The following is a 16,677-nucleotide window of genomic DNA, read 5'->3' on the forward strand; positions in this document are numbered from 1 at the left end:
TCTCAATAAAAATACATTGACAAAGTAATTAAATACTGTATCTCAGCAATGTTTAAACTGCTACAGTTCACTGTGACTCTCATGCACATAAACCCTTATAATGAACCATTGCTCCAGTGAAGTTGTCTTCTCAGAGACAAGTGCTTCTTTATGTAATTTATATTAACAATTATGTATATAACTAGTCAAAATTATTTAAGCATCAAAGCAATATCAAAATAAATTCCATTTATTGTTCACAGCATATATGATGGGATCAATTTTATTTAGTTATCAAAAGTATTAACATACATAGAATCCAATCCATATTATGAATCAGAATTAAAGCTATAGTACCTAACAACATAGCCCCAAAATACATGAAGCATAAACTGACAGAACTGAAATGAGAAAAAGACAATTCAACAATAATCGTCCTAGGCTTCAATATTCCACTTTCAATAATGGACAAAACTAGGGTGAAACTTAGCAAGGAAATAGAAAATGTGAACATTATAAGCCATCTAAACCTAACAACATCTACAGAACACCCCATCCAACAACAGCAGGATACATATTCTTCTCAAGTGCACATGGGTCAAGAGAGACCATAAATTAAGCCACGAAACAAGTCTCAATAAATTTAAAAGCACTGAAATCATACCAAGTACGTTTTTTGACCACAATGAATGAAATTAGAAATCAATTAACAGAAGGAAATTTAAGAAATTTAAAAATCTGTGGAAATTAAACAACTCATTAAAAAACCAATAGGTCAAATAATCAATCACAAGGAAAATTAGAAAATATTCTGAGATTAATAAGAATGCAAACACAACACACCAAACTCTCCACCTTAAGAAATTAGAAAAAGAGGAACAAACTAAATCTCCAGCAAGCAGAGGAAGGAAATAACAAAGATTAGAATGGAAATAAATAAAATAAAAATAGAGAAAAGCAACAAAACCAAAAGTTGGTTCTCAGAAAAGATCACCAAAACTGACAAACCATTAGCTAGACTGACTGAAAAAAAAGAGAGAAGACTAAAATTACTAAAATCAGAAGTGAAAGTGGGGCCATTAATATTGACCTTACAGAAATTATAAGATTATAATTTATAAGAGATTTTAAAAAGGATTATAAAAGAATACTATGAACAATTGAACATCAACAGATTAGACAGCCTAGATGAACTAAATTCTAGGAAACTACTAAAACTGACATAAAAAGAAATAGAGACTCTGAACAGACCTATAAACAAGAGATTGAATTATTAATTTTAAAACTTCCCACAAGTTAAATTTTAAAACTTCCATAGCAAGCCTAGGTGGTGTCAATGGTGATTCCTATAAAATATTTCAAAAGCAAATTAATATCAATTTCATAAACTCACTTCCTCCAGCAAAAAAACAGTAGAGAACACTTTCCAATTCATTCTATGAGGCCAATATTACCCTGATACCAAATCAGACACAGACTCTTAATAAAACCACAGACCAATATCCCTTAGGAATATACATGTAAAAATCCTCAATGAAATAACAGCAAGCCAAATCCAACAATATATACACATACACAAAACATTGGCCTTCATGGAGCTTACATTCTGATGGATGCAAATGGATAATAAACAACATAAACATGTAAAATATATGATACACTAGATGATGCACGTTAAGGAGGAAAATAAAAAAAGGAAAGATTAGCGAATACAATTTTAGACAGGGGCAGCCAGAAAAGGTCTCACTGAGGTGACATTTCTGTCAAGATCTTGATATCAAGAAGAAACTCTACGAATATCTAGAGGAAGAGAGTTCCTAGCAGAAGGAATGGCAAGGATTAAAAGTAGATTAAACGAGGGGAAAAGGAGTAAATGAGCGTGAGAGGTTAGTGGGGAGAGCAGGTTAAGGCTGGGCAACTGCCAATTATTTCTGACAAAAATCAATGCAATAAAATTTCAATATACTAAAAGAATCTTGATAATCTATCTAGAATTTGCTATTAAGGAACCTAATGTGTAACAAAAACTTCATTTGTTCCTATTTTCAATTTTCACTTATAAAGGATTTTAATAATAGTTTCCCTAAACGAGGACTACACTAAATGAAAAGTCCCACATCACTCCTAAGGCAGCTCCAAATTTCACACGGAAACCACTGTTTTAGGTATGATGACAAAACACATAAAATACTACAACAAAACTAATATTTCTGATTGCTTTCATTTCAAGAATCTGCTGAAAATATTCCCTAATCCTAAATTTATTTGCCTTTTCCAAAAGGAGCTGGAGAAACAGATTTTTTTTGCAAGAATCTCACAGGATTTTAATGTCAAAAGATCAACTGCTATACTTTGAGGTTGTTCAGAGTAAGAAAATATGCAATGCAAATCTTAAAACTAGTAATTTTTTTTAAGACATCGGTGTAGAATAGGTGTATGAGCAAGCAGTAAAGTATTCAGACTAAAAACATGGAAAGGTGCAGGTTAAGCACTATATTATTAAAACATTTTAAATGATTAAGTCAGTTAAATATTCAGTGGAGTTTATCCAACCAGGTTATTGAATGTACAAAAGTTTAAAAACAAGCTAGGTAGTCTTATAAAGTTCAGGCTCCTTAAAATCATCCAAGCACAAAATGGGATGAGCTTAGCTTATTCCAAGTGGTTCTCAAAGTGTGGTCCACAAATTCCTGGAGATCCACAAGACTCAAGAAGTATATGAGGTCAAAATAATTTTCACACATATATAGAAACATGTGTACATCTGAAACTAATACAATGCTATATGTAAACTAAATCTCAATTTTAAAAAACTATGTTCATAATAACACCAAAACATAATGTCTTAGTATGCCTTTTTCACTGTGTTGACATTTATATGTATGGACACATTTACACATTGCAAAAGCAATGGTGAGGAGAACTGTTTGCACCTTAACACAAATCAAGGCCGCAACACCAAATTGTACTAGTCATATTCTTTACTGCCATGCACTGGATTTTCTTTTTTTTTTAGCCAGCTTCACTTGATCAATGAAGCAATAAAAAAAAAATCATTAATTTTATTAAATCTCAACTCTTGAGTAAATGTCTTTTTAATATTCTGTGTGACAAAACAGAAAGTACAAATAAGACAGTTCTGATGCATACTAAAGTGTGATGGCTGTCTCAAAGCACTTGCACAATCATGTCATATGTCAACTAGCCACTTTTTCCATGAAACATGATATTTAGTTCAAAGAAAAGAGGGAGTTCAAAAGAATACAAGTAGCAGAAAGGAAATCAAAGAGGAGATAGGTAAAATCTAAGATATGCTTCCAGCTTTCCAATAACTGATAGGATAGCCTAGAAGACAACTAAGTTTAATATTATTTATTTATATGTCTGTCTCTTCAATGATTCTTATCACAATCATCCTATGTTCTAGGAACTATGCTGATTACTTACTATTATTGAACTGACTCTGAAATACTAAGCTTTTCTGTTTTAAGAATCCACAGGGTTCTAGCAACGTGGTACTACTACCAGCAGAATCCTAACAGTACAAAGAAAAGTGCTCTGATTGTAGTAGCCAAAAGATTGCTGTAGATACACATATCCTATGAACTCGCCCTGTGTCTCCCCTTTATTTATTCTCAATAGTGATTCTGTAGACCCTACTGACCATATACAATCATATTTTTTTCAGATTTCAACTGATTTATTCTGTTTCTTTCCACACATGCACACATCTATCTATATGCAGGCACACATACACCTTCCTTAGCAGATTGTTCCGGGCTCCCATAATCCTTCCAGTGGAACTTTTATTTCTCTAATGCAAAGTCAAAGAAAATCAATGGAGCCCTCCAAGTTGCTTATTTTTTTCCCCTGTTTAATTACATTACTAGCTCCTCCAAAAGTGATGATGGACATTTTATTTCTGACTTTAATGGGAATTCTTTTAGTTTTTCACCATTAAGCTTGATATGGATTTTTTATAAGTATATAATTAAAAACAAGAAGAGGCCAGTCGCTCCTTAACACTGTTGTTATCGTTCAATATTGACCTATTCTTAATTTTTTAAATTTATTTTTGTGCTGTGGTAAAATAAATATATAACAAAAATTTACCATTTTAAACATTTTTAAGTATATAGTTCAATGGCATTAAGTATATTCAATTGTGCAACCATCATCTCTATCCATCTCCAGAATTTCATCTTCCCAAACTGAGATCTATATTTATTAAACACTAATCCCCCATTTCCCCCTCCCCTACCTCCTGGTAACCACTCCTGTCTCCTCAAACTTGACAATCATTATTTCAGAATTGCTGAGTGACTTTACCAAGGTCATCTAGCTGATTTCTGGTAGATAAAAGTCAAAAGTAAGCACTAAGTGGTGATCATCTGTACCATTTTCATTTCCTTTTTTGCCTCAGGGCCTAGCCTTGGTCTATTGAATTTCTTCTACAAGATATTTATTTGACAAAGTCTCTTGCTATCTTTTAATGGATAACTGTAGAAATTTGGATCATACATCGATATGGTTAATTAATTCTTATTAGGCTGAATAGTGTTGACTATAAATTCTTAATCTGAATGGCATGGCCTAGAGCTTGATTCTTGACCTGTTCTGTTCAACATATTTATTAATGATTTGGATGTGGCCATTTGTAGCACAATGACGAAATCTGTGGTATGATATGAAAAAAGTGTGACAGCTGGATCTGCTAGATCAAAGAATCAGCATACAAAAGATCTAATCAAATTAAAATGAACTAAATCTAACATGATGCTTTATAGAGATATATGGTTCTATATTTGTATTCAAAAAGACCTAAGCTATTGAATGATCTGTTTTGAAAAAAGCCATCAGGAAACAAGCTAATGTAATCTCAGACTGCACTATTAGAAATGTACAAATTGGGGTCAGAGGGATTACACATTGTATACTGTACTGATCTATGGCATAGTTCATCTCAACCAACATTCACTGAGCACCTACTACATGCCCGACCCCACTTGAAATGCTGTTTTTAGTTCTAGTTCTAAGCACAGATTCATGTCACATCTTGACAAACATTTCCAAGAAAAAATAACCAAGAAAGTAAGATGTCTAGAAGTTTTTACTTATAAGGATAAAAAGCAATTTAGGAAAATTTAATCAGAAGATAAGTATAACAATAATACCTAACTAACATTTACGTGTGGCAGGCATGGAGGTGTGTCACTTGTGTCTCCTCTCAAGAGATAACAGCCATTCAGCTGCTGGGCATGCAATTAGCTGACAGCCTCCAGCTGCGAACCCTTGAGGATACCAGGCCATCAGTCTAAGACCACTCTCTTCCTGGGCAGCCCCAGCTAATGACTGATTACAGCACCAGCACTAAGGCAAGGCATTGCTGTCAAATGCAGGACTCCTCAAATGAAGAATTTTTGCTCCAGAGTCTTCACTGGGTCTGAGACTCTCCCCATTCATTCTATTTTCTTCCCTCTTTCCTGTCACAGGAGTCCACCCCCATACACTTCTTACGTTCCTAACTCTTATCTTGGCATCTGCTTCCGGAAGAAGTCCAACTGGCACAGCCGGTACCAGAAAGGGACTGAGAAAGCAAAAGGTAAGATGAAGTTTGGAAACTAGATCACTAGCTGTCCCACTGGTAATGAGAATCTCATCCATAAGGTAGTATGTGAAGCATGGACAATCCCTGGCACAAGCCGGTGGCCCAAATGCTAAAACTTTCTTGGAAAAAGTGCTAAAACTTTATTGGGAGAATGTTCCCAGAGAGGAACACGCTGAATGGTGTAATGATTCCAATATTTGAAAAGTGTGAAGGAAACAATGCATATAAGAACAATGAAACTGGCTGGCTGTTATGCTGCACTAACTCCCTAGATAGGGACAGGTAATGAACTATTGGAAACTTAAGTGTGAAGGCCAGAAGGCTCTCTGGTAACTTACAAAGAAATCTTTATCACTTGAAGTGGGAGAGCAGGAAAAGATGAAGACCAAACTCAGGATAGTTAAAGACTGCAATGCTTCAAAAATGACTGAATGCTCCTCAAAGACAGATTTGTTGTGCCAAGGTTAGGGTTCTGGTTTGGAAAAGACAAAAGCCAGTTAGATGAGATAGCTACGCCTAAGATGGTCGTCCCCTAAAACTTTGATTCTCCAGACCCCTCTGACTCCTCAGAGTCTGCAGGGTTAACGTTAGCACTTCCCAATGTGCTGGAACATACTTCAGAAGCCTCTTACCTACAAGGCAATAAGAGCTTTCTTGAGGGTCTGCCTCCTACCTCCACTCCTGGTTGCCATGATAATAACTAATGTTAACGCTGCTAAGGACATGTTAGGCCTGATAAGGGAGCAAAGAGACAAGGAGGTATGGGTAGAGGCAAATGGAATGGGCGCAAAGCATAAAAATCTTTCTCATATGACAATGCCCACCAGAAAGCATCCAATGCAGAAGAGACACTGAACAAACAAGTAGACAAAATGACTCAGATAGCTGACATTAGTCATACGAGAACTGGCATAATGAGGACATAAATGGATTAATACTCACAGGAATAGATATGGGTTTGCCTTTCCTGCCCAAAGAGCCCTAGTCACACCACTAAAGAAGGACTTACAGAGTACGTGATCTACAGACATAGAATCCCACATAGCATTCAAACAAGGGAAACACTTTAGGGGAGAAATTGGGGTAGTAGGCCCATAACCATGGGATCCAACGATCACATAACAGCACCACACAAAAGGGGCCAGCCTTACAGAGCGCTACAATGGCCTACTGAAGATACAGCTGATGTACCAGTTCAGAGACAACTGCATGCAGTATATGTACTGACTCAGAGCTATGTGTCCAGTAGGAAGAACACATGGATCCAAGAACCAAGGCGTAGAAGCAGAAATGGCCCCCACTTACCATTATTCACAATGATCCATTAGGGAATTTGTGTTTCCCATCTCCACAATGCTGGACTCTATGGAATTAGAAGTCCTGGGCACATTTTTGCCAGGAGACACATCAAGATCATACTGAACTACAACTTACAGGGGCAGCCTGGGCATTTGGGACTCCTTGTGTCCCAGGACCAGGTAGCAAGAACAGTAATCACTATTATCATATGGGGTAATTAACCCTCATCTTCAAAAGTAGGGCTGCTGATATATAATGGGAGCAAAAATTAAGTGCAGAACTCATATGATCCATTTGGGTACCACCTGATACTCCCCTGCCCAACTGTGACTGGGAATGGACAAATGCAACCACTCCAGCTTAAGAAGAGTATGGTTCTCAGACCCCTCACGAACGAGGGTTGGGTCATACCACCAGGCAAACCACCAAGATCAGCAGAAATGATAGCTAATGGCAAGAGGAATTTAGACTGGATAGTGGAGCATGTGAACCAATGAGACCAGCTATAGAGATGGAAGCTGAAGCCTGTCTCACTAACTTACTTCTAAGTTTCCCATCAGGAGGAGAAGTCCATGGAACTCTGGAGGAACTGCTCTCTGAAAATGCTTGGACACACAGATATGTGAAGTACACAAAATGGACTGTGGCAGTCACTTGGATCTCCCTTCAAAAAAAGAATGTGCACTTAGGTGCAAGAAATACAGTTAGCTAACAACTTCCAGCTGCACATGTTCAAAATTCATCTCGGCTTTCCAGTCCAGCCATACTCTTCTTGGGCAGCTCCTAGCCAGTAACTAAACATGGTGGGGATAGTAGAACCTGGCCATTTCTTCCCAATACAGGACTCCTCTAACAAGCAATTTTTGCTCTGGAGCTCCCTGTTGAATTGGCTCCCCCGCCCTCATATACATCACAGACTGAGGCTCTCTTAGGTCAATGCAGCTTCCTCTCCCTTTCCTTTCACAGATATTTCAATCTATCCCCTAATAAAATCTCTTGCACTACTAACATTATCTTTTTCCCAGGAGACCTAAACCAACACACTGTAATTAGTTCTTCATTTAACCTACTAAAGTAGTATTGTTATTCGTATTTTACAGATGAGAAAACCAAGGCACGGAAAAGTTAATTAACTTGCCCAAGCTCACACAGTAAAAGCAATAGAACTAAAATTTGAGCCCAGGCAATCAGACTCCAAAGCCTGGGCTTTGAATCACTATGTTAGAGAAAACAAGGTATCCTTGTCATCATCTTCAGATATTAATGTGAGAGTAAGTACTCTTTATAATTTTTTAGAACAAAAGAAAAGGATAGATATGAGAGAAAAGCAGCTTTCTGCATAAATATAGCAGGAAAAAAAAAAGCAATTTTTCTAATAAATAGCAGTAACTGACAAAAGAATGAGGTCCTTCAGGAAGTAAGCAGGGCCTATCTCCTGAGAGTTCAGTCATGGATATTGTGAGGGTAAGGCTTTATAAAACAGGTAAAAGCTGATCTAGGTCAGTAAAAGGTGTACTACTGAGTATTATGTAGGGAAAAAAGGGTTCCACAGCCATTAAGTTTGTGCAATATATTGCTGAACAAAATTAAACAAGTTTTACTCCATTTTAAAAATACAAATGTGTATTTGCAAATCTCTACCTGAGAGATATAGTAGTATGCTGAAAAACCCAAACTTATTTGATTAAAGAACACTTCCTTGCTCCTGGTGTAGGATGATTTCTTCCCAAAGTCAAGATTCACTGATCCAAGGACTCTAGAAGAAGCTAACAAGAAAAAGGATGGCAATCTTTAACAATTTTCCAGCTGGTAAAGACAACATCTGTCTATATGTCAATGTTAGTACCTCCAATACCTTGAGGGTAGGAAAACTATATATTTTCTCGTTAAAATGCATTTCATCTTTTTCCAATACAAAATATGCCCTCTTTTGCTTTATCAACGAACTCTGTGAAGATCTACAATAAGTGGTCCACATTTTAATTACTGAAATCTCACTTTCTTAGCAATATAAAAGCTTAATTATTTCAAGTGTGCTACTGGTGATCTAGTTATTGGTTATTTTCATATAACACAGCTCTAGATGCATTTTTCTCAACTACATACACACTATCACAAGAAAGATCAGAAGAAAGGGGGTAACAGGTAGAAAAAGAAGAGGCCTCAGTCAAACTATTCATCCAGCTTATTTCCAGAATTTCTGTGTTTTTATTCAGAAATATATTCTCCTTATTATAGGGAAAACTTTTATAAAAATTACAATCTCTTTGTCTTGGTTCTCCTATCTTCTCTGCCACCACCCATAGCCCACTGCCCACCCACCCTGTTATGTCATTTCTTTAATGACATTTACTCACAACTGCCCGGTGTTGTCTACATGTCATCTCTATCTCTTCATTCAGTTCTTTAGAAACACTGAATACAGTATTAAATGTGGAACGGAACTTAACATCTAGTCCACCACTCTTTCAGATGAGAGAAATGAAGTCCAGAGATCAATTATTATGTTTTTCTAATAACAGCAAAGTAGGCATTTATCTGCTTCAAATATAATAGTATATGAGTATATTTTACCACAATAAAAAAAAATTTTAAAGAAAATATCAGTATATGAAAGCTGAAGTTCCCAAAGTGTACACACACACATACATACACACACTTTTTCATATTTAAAATGCTACATACTAGTAGTATCCTTCAAAGGCAAATATCCACCAAAATCAATCAACGAAATCTGTGCTCTCCTTATATGAATACTTCTTAAAGCACTGTGGAAAATCCAAAGATAAAACAAACACGGAATACAGAGGTGAAGTTTTCATGACGAAAAAGAGTGTGGACTTATAGTCAGATATGGTTTGAATCATTGATGTGGGCTTATGAAAGTCAAAACTCTCCAAGCCTTTTAAGTATCAGAAATAACATACATGATACACCTAGCAGAAGGTAGCACTCTATTAACAAAGCTTTTATATTACACAACACAAAATTTAAAAAATTAAGAAAAACTTTGTAAACCTGGAATCTTAGAAGGACTGGATAGTGGGGCATGCAGAAATGGGAGTGAGGAAAGATCAGGTTAAAACAAAGTCATGAAGGGGTATGCCATATTAAAGAATCTCAATGTTGTTTTTTTAGACATTGAACAGAAATTTCCAAGAATGTCCTCATAATAATCTCAAAAACAATTTATCTCAGCTATAATTAAAAAACAAAACAGACTATGGGCCATTGTTTTTACATCACCAGAATCACAAAAAGGTCAGACAATATATGTTTAAGTTTTAAGATTGTTCTCATAGTGGCAGTGTTTTACTTCAATTACTTTTTAGGGATTGTTTCTCTTGTTCAATTGAAAATTAAAAATGGAGACTAAAGTTTACATAAATCCTGACAGAATGCTTTCAAAAAATTTTGATACTGCTTGCTCTTTATTTTAATAATGAAAATTTTTACATAGGCTCTGCTGTACTTTGAAATAACTTAAAAAACATATACCATTTACTCTTTATCCATTTTAATAAAAGGATTTGAGGCAGATAAACTACCAAACTTTTATCACGAGAGGTTAGGAAAGAACCATATTGCAAGTAGAAATGCAGTCTTTTTCGTTAATCCCAGCAAAACTCCAGAACTGCTATTTTTTGTTACTTTATATAGAAATTACAGCATCCAAAGCAACTAAAAGATTGTATAACCAGTGGAAGCTTTTCAGCTCACTCCGTTCAAAGTCAGCGTTAAAGTGATGCTGACTAAAAGTGATCATGATCAAGGAAAATACTGTGGTCCAAAACTTGCACTTTGTTTACTCAAACAATGGTTTCCTGCAGTATTTACTATTTTGGGATAACTTTAAAACATTACCAAGTCATTACTGCTTACTTTGAACTATGTCCTACAAAAACCTCATAGAAAAGCTTTAATACTTCAAATGAAAACAAGGGGACTATACTACATATAAGAATGAAGAACAATGACTAATGTGTGTATGCAGAATTAAATATCATGGAGAGGTAATGGTAGTCCTTAAAATCTGTCAGTCCTGAATGCTTAGGAATGTTAATAGCGAAATATGCAACTGGATTCTAAATTTTTAGAAATATTTTATCAGTTTAAAAAAAACAACTAAATCTAAGGCTTATAACTGCCTTTTGTTAAGCAATATTCTTAGAATATAATCTTTTATAAGCTGAAGTCCCCACACCACTATCCCCATTACCACCCCATATGGCTACCCAGTTCCACTGAGTTCTGCTTATGAATGATGGTTATGATGATGAATGAATAAAACATGCTACATCTATACAGTGGAATATTATTTGGCAATAAAAAGAAGTGAAGTACTGACACATGCTGCAACATGAACAAACCCTGAAAACATTATGCTAAGTAAAAGAAGCCAGTCAAATATTGTATGATTCCATTTACATGAAATATCCAGAATAGATAGGCAAATTCATAGAGGCACAAAGTATATTAGTGGTTGCTTAGTGCTGGGAAGATTGGGAGGAAATCTGGAGTGACTGCTAATGGGTATGGGTTTCATGATGAAAATTTCTAAAATTAGTGGTGATGTTTGCACAATTCTGTGACTATACTAACAGCCACTGTACTGTATACTTTAAATGACTATACTAACAGTCACTGTACTGTATACTTAAATGTATACTGTAAATTGTATGGTATGTGAATTATATCTCAACAAAGCTGCTATAAAAAAAAAAGAGCCTTACCTAATATTCTAAATTTAATTGAAACATGTGTTCTTCACTTCACATTTTACAGCCTCTCTACAGTTAATATAATTTCAAACTGCCAGGAGAACTCAAGGCTGAATATATCCAAACTTTATAAAAAATTCTAGACTAATTTGACCATTTTCTTAGGTCCTACTTTGTAAGACTCTTTCCCTCGAAAGGTAATAAATTTCCATTTTATTTATTTTTTTAAATCTAGGTCATGAATTTACTACTTCTATATTTTAAAAAAAATGCAACAAAACTACCATCATAGATATTAAGATACATATTCTTAAGTATATATCATCATAAATAATGAGAAAAGATGACAAATCACTATAGAATTAGCAACTAAAGAAGTAAACAAGAAGTCAAAAACCTAGGTCCGCGAAAGCACATTTTAAGCTTAAATGAATGTAAGAATTTTAAACTAAAAGAATTTATAGAAAAAAATTTGAGATTTTAAAAATAGTTCTGTAAGATAAATCCTTGATTGCCTCAAGATCCCCATCAACACTCATTAAGTTCTCCTTTTCCCTTGCCCAATATGAATTTAATGCCTTTTCTTGATTTCAATGTGTCCACAGAGATTTCTCCATCTTTATCTTATTTTATTAAAGGTTCTCAAAAAGTATTTCATAAGTACAAAACATTATATACTGTACTAATTTTACTAATAGTTCAGTTCTGTAAATGGGTTATTTACAATAATTCAAAGAAAAAATTAAGTACTACTTAATTTTTAAAATAGGAAATATTTTATAGATAGCATTTTCAAATTATTTTATTAAGTAAAATGTATTATTATAAAGTGCAAAGTATTCTACTAAATATACAATAAAATGCTAACTCTACTGACATCTTGGTTCCTCCTTATTTTAGCCATCTCTAATACTTCAAAATTAATCATGCTGATTTTATTTCTTAGTAGTAAACTATATAAATAATTAATGATCTTTCAAGTGCTTTCAAAGAGAAGTAAACAAGAAGTATATTTTCCATTTCCAGAGTAACACTGACTTACTAGGACTCCTGGGACTGAATCGTAGCTTTGATTTACACACTATATCACTGAATCCTTACAATAATTCTATAAAGTGGATATTACCAGGTTCATTTTATAGAAGAGAAAATTGAGGCTTAAAGGGGGTAAGAAACTTGTTCAGGGTCATACATAGGTTATAAGACTGGAATCCATATCCAATAGGTTATAAAATACAGCTCTAATCTACTGTATTTTGTAAAGTCTATGTTTTAAAGACTTTAGTTCTTAAATAACACAAGTTTAATAAACTGACATCATTTTTTGAAAATTAAGTATATGAACTATGTCTATTCAGTAACTGCAACTATATGTCTCTATTATATACTAAGTGGCTCTATAACATAATTAAACTCAGGTACATACAAGAAAAATCAAAGATTATGTAAAACTCAAAAAATGAATAATGTGTAACAAGAGTACCCTATCACAGGAAAAAGTTAATTTTTAGCTAAAAATTAAAGAAAATATGTGTAATAAGTTAAATTAAAATTGTTTTCTATCAAAAATTTCTAAGAATTCCAAAAGTAGACTCATTCTCTAAAAAATTAAAGCTACCAAGTTTTAAGTCATACAGAAATTTCAATGCCTGGTTTTTGTTTTCTCCAAAAGGAAAAATGGAAATGAGTTCATTTAATGAGCTAACTGCTTTTGATTACTTTTATCTCATTGGAACCTGTGCTACTTCCCAGTGAGATGTGCTATTATTCCAATAATATATACGAAGAAACTCAGGATCTAAAAGTCACATTGCTCTAAGAGTTTAAGGATGCCTGCCCACAACTGATGCCGCACTGTGCACCACATAATGCAATTCACAACCATAAAACATACCACACACATATCATCTCATTAGGTACATAAGAATTTAAGTTAAAATCCAGGCAATTATCTTTTTAAAAAGCTGTGTGCCCTGCAACCAATCTGTGTCCAAGCACATAAAGGGACCAAATAAAAGTTTACTGAATGGAATGAACAGTGGTAGCTTAGCAACAGAGGAAGAAATGAGATCATCTCCACTCATTCTGTCTTTCTAAAGAAGTTAATATAAAACTCACTTACCAGGCAACGTATACAATTTCCGCCTTAAAAAATAAAACACTGAATCAGGAATTGGAAGAGAAAGGAAATATCTCATATAAAAATTACTAATATATTTAAAGGAAAGCTACTAAATTAAACATAGGAGCCTTAAAGAGGGATCTAGCATGTTCCACTCAATTACAACACCTGTCTGACCCTGCCTTGTAACAGTTAATTAAACATGTCCTGCTTCTACAATTAGCTAGTTACTAGCAGAAACCTTGGTCATTTTTGTTTTTCCTAGAATACCAAAGAAAGGATCTTGCACTTAAAATTAATAGCTAAAATTTTATAATGATCTTCTGTAGGTTACAAAATTTTTTCTGAGGTATTTACCATAAAAATCTTGCAAGAAGTATAACTGTCTGTATTTTAGACAATAACATTTGAGGTCCAAGGAGATTAAGTGCCAAGTGGCCAGGTATCTTCTTACAACACAGCTACCACAAAAGGCTTGCAAGTGTTTGTTGACTGAATCAGCTGTCCCTTAAAATATCATCATTTTTCTTTCTAAGATTAACAGCATTATCTGTTGCTATGAGAAATGATTGTATTGCCACTTATGACTGACTGATGATAGCTTTGCTAGACAACAGATATGTATATTCATTCAGCTTGCCAAGGTTAATTAATTTTAAACTTATATCTGATTCTCGAACTTTAGTAGGCCTAAAAATAGGAGATCTTGATAAAAATGAAGATCCTTGAGCCACCATCATCCCTAGAAATACTGATTCAAGGAGCCAGACTCTGCTTATTTAAGTAATTAGAATCAGTTGATTCTAACAGTAGTCTTTGGGGACACACTGACGAAAACAGAATTAGACTTTTTAAAACCAAAGTTAATCTACCAAAAAAATTTTTAATCAAGCCAACTTTTTACAATTATAAATACTTAAGCAAAATCTTACAAAAACAATACAAGGCTACTACATGTAACAGGACAGGTCCTCAAAAACATTTACTACACCAAACATCCCTAGACCTCAGGAGCTTCTCAGGCTGTACCAGGGGTCTTTTCGGCAGCTACTCATGTTATTCTGTTTTAACTGATGGATTCAACTGTGATTGCAATGTAATTTAGTAAAACATTTCTACACATTTTATATAGATGACTGGATGTTAAACAGTAAAATGGTACAGTATATGCAGAAATAATCATTTAAAAATCACCAACAGCACAAGCCCATTTTAAACTTTAAATGACCATCAAAATGTACTATGAGATTATGGATGACCTTTCCCCCATTATTAAATACTTAAGGAGAGTCTACACGGTACCTTTTGGTACTTTCCCAGTTTCCTACAAAAAGCGTATTTTTTTTCATGTTTACAGAAGATTTAGAAGTACTTATCAATCCTACAACCTTCACATACATAACAGGAAAACAAGAATAACCTGAAACCACGTTTATCATAAACACCCATATATACCTGACTTAGGATATCAAAGTGTAATCGCTAACTTTTTTTACATTAATAGCAAAACAAATTATTTAACATAAAATTTAGAACAAATCCATTTCCATCTGGTATCGGTTATTAGGATAGTTAGCATGACTTTTTAAAACCGTCTCGTCATCCCATTCTATGGATCTAAGTAGAACATTTTTGTACCGAGGCATTAAAATATTCACACTTACTGAAGAAGGGGGTCAAAGACCTTTGTAACATATATATTCACTCTTTTATATATAACTGTGAGCATTTATCTAGGAAACGTAACATCGCAAAGCTGGGACGGAGCTTTCTCCTAGGCAGACCACGCTTCGAGGCAAAATGTAATAGAAGAGGGCAGGCACGAGCTACCAGCAGGTGATAAAATTTCACCTCAAATAAGACGCAAAAGGTTGTTTCAACCCAATAAGACCCGTGAATGACACTCCAGGGGTACCAGGGGCTTTCGGGGCCGCTCACTTTCCGCACTTCAATTCCCACCCTGCCCTCCCGCCCCTCCCCCCAGGGACTCTGCGGGACTCAGTATGCGGCGCGGAAAGCCAGGGCTGTTTGCAAACAAGCGTCCTCTGCCTCCCTCCAGGATGTACGTGCACAGCCGGGGCCCAACCCGAAGGGGGCCAATGTCCCCGCCAGCCCCCTGCTCCACATACCCGACCGCGCCGGAACCGAGGCCGGAGCGAGGGCTTCTCGGTGGCGCGGGGCCTAGTTGCCCCCCACGCGCCTCCAGCCTCCCGGGGGGACACGGGGGAAAAGGGCTGAGCGCCCAGAGCAGCAGGGCGGTGGAGGCTGTCGCAGCGGCTGGACGCCCCGTCCGCCCGGCTAGAGGGCTGCCGCTGGGGCCCTCCCCAGAGGCCGAAGGCCAGCGAGCCCGGGACCGCGCCACGCCACGCTCACCTCCAGCAGCAGCCGCCGCCGCCTCAGCATAGCCCGGAGGGTCGTCCCTGAGCCGACAGCCTCCTCTGGATGGCACCGGCGCGACCCCAGGCGCCGCCGCGAAGCTTCCTACTTCTGAAGGGGCTGTGGTCGCCGCTGCTGCTGTGGCCCGGCGCCCGCCGAGCCGCATCAAGCTCACGGGTCGCCTTAGCCACGCGGAACCCAGAGGAGCTCCGCGGAGCCGGGCCGGGGGCGCAAGGCTGCGGCGGGACGACCGTGGTGCTGCAGGCGGGGATCTTCGGCGAAGCCTCCAGCGTCGCCTTGGCCGCTCCTGCCGCCGGCGCCGCTGGGCCACAGCGCCCCCTGGACCCCACGCCCGGCTACGGCACTAGGACTGCGGCGGCCGCCTGGGCACGAGCCACGGGGAACGCCACCTAGCGCAGTCTGGGGGAGGCGGGGGCCGCGCGCTCCAAGCACCGCCCACGGCCTCCGGCCCGCCCCCGACGACACCTCCCCGGAGGCGGAAGCCCCTAGGTCCCCACCGACTCTCGCGCCCCGCTACCCACTCCGGGTCCTCAGACCTCGAGCACCTGTGC

The 16,677-nt window shown here is 36.9% G+C and overlaps 1 protein-coding gene across 6 annotated transcripts in view; it reads right to left on the bottom strand.

The window, feature by feature from the left end:
• The window catches only part of ZFYVE9 (zinc finger FYVE-type containing 9), a 124,820-nt gene extending 108,427 nt beyond the window's left edge, over positions 1-16,393 (bottom strand). For 2 of the 6 annotated variants that reach the window (XM_023536779.1, XM_023536778.1), the window contains exon 1: positions 16,103-16,376. The gene's annotated coding sequence lies outside the window, so the exon portion shown is untranslated. Of the gene's footprint in view, positions 1-16,102 lie in introns of all 6 variants that reach the window. The other 4 variants (XM_023536777.1, XM_023536776.1, XR_896492.2 and 1 more) reach the window with 3 other exon arrangements.
• Positions 16,394-16,677: the final 284 nt, after the last annotated feature.

Source organism: Pteropus vampyrus, unplaced genomic scaffold, assembly GCF_000151845.1.
Source record: "Pteropus vampyrus isolate Shadow unplaced genomic scaffold, Pvam_2.0 Scaffold170, whole genome shotgun sequence".
Classification (NCBI taxonomy): domain Eukaryota; kingdom Metazoa; phylum Chordata; class Mammalia; order Chiroptera; family Pteropodidae; genus Pteropus; species Pteropus vampyrus.